This window comes from Dermacentor albipictus, unplaced genomic scaffold (assembly GCF_038994185.2).
Source record: "Dermacentor albipictus isolate Rhodes 1998 colony unplaced genomic scaffold, USDA_Dalb.pri_finalv2 scaffold_34, whole genome shotgun sequence".
Lineage (NCBI taxonomy): Eukaryota > Metazoa > Arthropoda > Arachnida > Ixodida > Ixodidae > Dermacentor > Dermacentor albipictus.
The window spans coordinates 1,561,494-1,565,837 of NW_027225588.1; the positions used below are offsets into that span (position 1 = coordinate 1,561,494).

The following is a 4,344-nucleotide window of genomic DNA, read 5'->3' on the forward strand; positions in this document are numbered from 1 at the left end:
ATCTCACAGAACCGTTTACAACGTTGAAGACGCACGTCATACTAAACAGAGCGCACGACCGCGAAAACAAACGCCTGAACCTGCCGCCGAGCCTATACCTGCCATGCAAAAGACCGCTTTCACCCAAACCAGTATGGCGCTGCTCATAGGCGGCGCCACGCGCTCACAATATGGCGGCGCCTACGAAAAGACAGAAGCGTATCCCCGCAGGCCGGCTGTACCCGGTTTAGAGGCAAACCGGATGTGACGTGAGCCAGTGCCGTACTCCCTGCCCCCAGATAGGTACTTGTACGCCTAGGGAAAGACGCTGCTAGGTGCTGCTGCTAAATCCCTGTGGTTTCTGCCTGCTCACGTAGGTTCGTTCGCGTGGTCTTGTTACGCCTCGCTGGATCGTGTTCAGTCATGCCGTCCTTGCGCGGCGTCATTGTCGGCGAGTCAGGTTAAATTCTTTAATAGGTAGCGCCTGCGCCTAATTGAGTCTATTAAAGACTGCACATTCAGTTTTGCTGGCTACAATTCAGTGTGGCTGGCGTGGGCTGTCTCCACGATGCGCTTCGAGCGTGTCGATTTCGCCGTTCTTTATGTTGGCGGAAATGACCGTGAAAGCAACATGGATCTACAAGAAATATGCAACATCAAGGTAAGTCTACTGAAATCACAAAATTTGAAACAATAAGCGCTAATAGTTGTGTTTTCTTTTAAATTTTAGGCCTTGATTGTTCAGCGAGACGGCGCCCGTCGTGCTGGTTTTCAAGGTGCTCTCTCGCTGGCTAGAAGATGCTGATGCGGAGCAGAAAATGCAAAAACGTCGCTTGCTCAACCGCAAATTGACGGCTACGCTGAAGCGCATGCCGTGTCTGCGGAATTTGAACCCCGAGGTATGGACCCCTTTTTTCCAGCGGCATGCCGTTACATACCGTCAGGAACACGCTTGGCTTATTTCTGACTCGGTAAAAAAATGTTTCACTTTTTCTCGCTGCTCGCTGCTGAAGAAATGCGGACCGTTTGTCGTAGTTGTCTCCATTACAGGGTGGCATTACTGCGGTGAACAAAGCAAGTGTTGCCGTACATACTGTGCGCACTTCACCCTTTGTTGGGCGGTCGGAAAATATTGGTCCCACTATTCAGGGCAACTTCGCTACTCTGTAGCGGTGAAGTGTAATTTCTACCATTGAACGTTCCTGTGTAGACATGTTTCTGAATCACGTTAAGCACATTTTTTCGTCAATTTTTTTGTCAAACACGCGATAGAGCGGTTGCGCAGATTGTTTACTTCCCTTTCTACAAGGTTTGGTTTATTCTGTCGCCGTCCTTCAAACCACCACAGCGGCAAATGGACTCTTTTGATCGAAATTCCGCGTTTTCATAATAGCTGAATTTTGGTGCGGTTAGGTGTCTAAATTTCTCGTGCCCACAGCTACCAAAACAGGTGATCAAATTATTAGCATCGCGAATAAATCGCATTCCTACATATGCAAGCTGCTACATATTTTTGATTGATTGATTGAATAACTTTAATGAGCGGTTCTTAAAACGAAACCCTCTTTGCCTCTTCCTTGCTCAGTGGGTGGTGGCTGCTGCAGTCCTGCCAGTATTGGTCACTGTGTATGGCACTGGATATGTGCTGCTTGGCATGTGTCCAAATGGCAACTTGGATTACCTGTTAAGTGCAGCTCAACATGTACCACTGGGTAGACACGTAAAACAAGAGGCAAGAAATTAAGTATACAACAGGAAATTTAAGAAGTCAGTCACAGAGAAGTCGGAAAGTCAGCATCGAAAGCAACCGAGTATGGACAAAAATGAACTAAACGAGACCAGGACATGCATTGTGTGCAGAGTTATAGAAGTGAACGAGTGGTTGCATTTTACTGAACATTACAAAGGCTTCACTTATAACCGATTTTCACATATGCATGGAATCTGCTAACTTTTCTGTGCAAAACTCTACCGGAAAGGATATATTGCATCCATCGGTGTTAATATATTTCCTAGCATATTTTCTCTTTTTCAGCCAACATACACATCCCCGTTAAATCAAATAGATCACTGTAGATGGCTGCCACAACCATATTACAAGAACTGTGAATTGGAAGCTGTTAGCTACCTGTGGCACGAAGTCATGCAAGGGTACATGTAGTCTTTGTGTGCACATTGACTTCATGTTTTACTCATTTGACTGGCTCCTATTGCACTCCGGCTGAATAGCAATAACACACAGGCCACTTTACGCTCGAGCTACTCGAAAGCCTGCGAAAGCTGCAGGTACATTCATAAAAGTTCATAAGTACATGGCATTAGTGAAAAAAAATTAAAACCTTTTCTGGTACAGCCTTGCGTTGTCGGAAGTGTCTCAATGCATTGCAGTGATTAAACAGGCACATATTGGCTGTACCACTTGGATTTCAGCGTACACGCATTGGCTGGATAAAAAATTCTACCATATTTTAACTCCAAACATTTGCTCACGGGTGGAAAGCGCTGTTTCTGTTGTAAATAGATGTGGCTTGCACACAAGGTATGCTGCATGAACAGAAGGTGCTGCAGCCACATAACCTGACCTTTGATCTTCATTATGCTCACAGATTGAAGGGATGGAACTAAGTGCGTGTCTTTTAAATGCTTGATTTCAGCCAGTTAAATTTGCCAACACGGGGGATTCAAACCACTGGTGTCCATCTGCTGTTGGGCTGGATTCTCAATTTAGTGAGAATACTAACTACTGCGTTCATTGGTGCTGACAGATATCAAGTCAGTTGTAGCTCGGCATTTACTGTATTCCGTTTGTCACCAAAATGCTAGAGAACCACTCGAGATCCTTCGATGTCAGCATCCTCATAATCAGTGGGCACCCCATAAGAAAAATAGGTCAATTTTGGATGGTATCCTTGCAAGTGTGAGAAGGCTAGGCCACAGAAACTCTCGTTTCTGATTTGTGCACTATTCAGCCACGTTAAAATGTGAGGAGCCTAGACATCTAAAAGACGAGGAGCAAGCAAATTGAATGTAGCTACCAAGCAAAAAATATGGAAGCGTAAGCTGTTGATTTTTTACTCTAAAGGCACGTTCACACTGAAGACGGAGCGGCTAAACCGGGCAAAGCTCTTGACCAGGCGGATAAAAGCAGGCGTTAAACGAGGCAGCAAGCCTGATCACTCGCGGACCACTTTTTTTCCTGCCCGCCAGAGCTGTCCGCTTTGCTGCAGCCAATTGGAACACCAGACGACGCTGGCGTGTGCGCGATAAGGATGGACGATCGGTGCCACGAGACGGCGACAAGTGCACCACAAAAACGTAATGGCATTTTTCACTGGTCGATCTGGAGCAGCCGCCTGAATCCTCAAGCGAGCGCTCGGCTTTCACCAATCCGAGTCTGCCAGTGGAGCGCACGAACGCTCCGCGGGAGATCACACAGGAAGTCTGCGTGCACGTGACACAAACCGGTTCCGCAAACTATGCCCAACACAATGTTGGTTGTACCGACCGGGTACCGATCGCTTGAAGACGGAAGTGACTCCATGTGACGCGTTCTATTTCCGCCCGAATCCGCGTCTCGGCGGCAGAGCAAGTGAGAGCGATCCGGCGCGGAGCGAGTTGATCCGAAACGACCAGTGGAACGCGCGAACCCGCTCCAGATCGACCAGTGAAATTCGGATTCGTTGCCGCGGAGCACAAAATCCTGCTCCGAATCGACCAGTGAAAAACGCCATAAGATACTCCGCCTCGGCGGTGCGGGCAGCCAGGCAAGCTGTCCAGTATACAGGGTGTTTCAGCTAACTTGTGCCGAGGCTTTAAAAGAGAAAGACCGAAAGAAACTAGGCCTGCAGTACTCAAATGCAATCAATTCAGTAAACTACCCTTTTGAGCAACATCTGCTTTATTTTTTCAAGACAAAAGAAAGTGCACAAAATCGAAAAAAAGTACCATGCAACTATGCACTTTTTAGCAGTGATGAACAATGCAGCATGCAGACAGGATGTAAAAAATATGCAGTTCCGACACACTGTGAAAATTATGTAACCAGCTTTCTTTGCTGCTTCTGTTCGTTGACGGCATTTGGCAGTGATGTGTTAAATGTTACCTTGCATGCACCACTTGTGTTTGTAGTACACAGAGCTCACAGGCAGACGTGCGCTCCGATGCTCAAGGTGGTGTTGTGCACCATCCATATCCTGTGAGAGTAGTGGCACTGTCATTCCCTCACATGGCGCATCGCATGGCGGGTGAAGTAGAGAAATCTGTTTATTGAATCCTTAGGAGAAATAGTTGCTGCCACGTGCTGTGCCCGACAGAGCAGTGCCTGCTGGCCACCCAGGCTTCTGTCACGCAGCATGGCCTCCCAGT

At 47.4% G+C, this 4,344-nt stretch overlaps 1 long non-coding RNA gene across 1 annotated transcript; it reads left to right on the forward strand.

Annotated features, from left to right (window-relative positions):
- The first annotated feature begins 201 nt into the window (after window positions 1-201).
- Window positions 202-3,162, forward strand: LOC135921226 (uncharacterized). The gene is made up of 3 exons (XR_010570496.2): window positions 202-640; window positions 710-878; window positions 3,062-3,162. It is a non-coding gene; the product is annotated as an uncharacterized lncRNA (long non-coding RNA).
- Window positions 3,163-4,344: the final 1,182 nt, after the last annotated feature.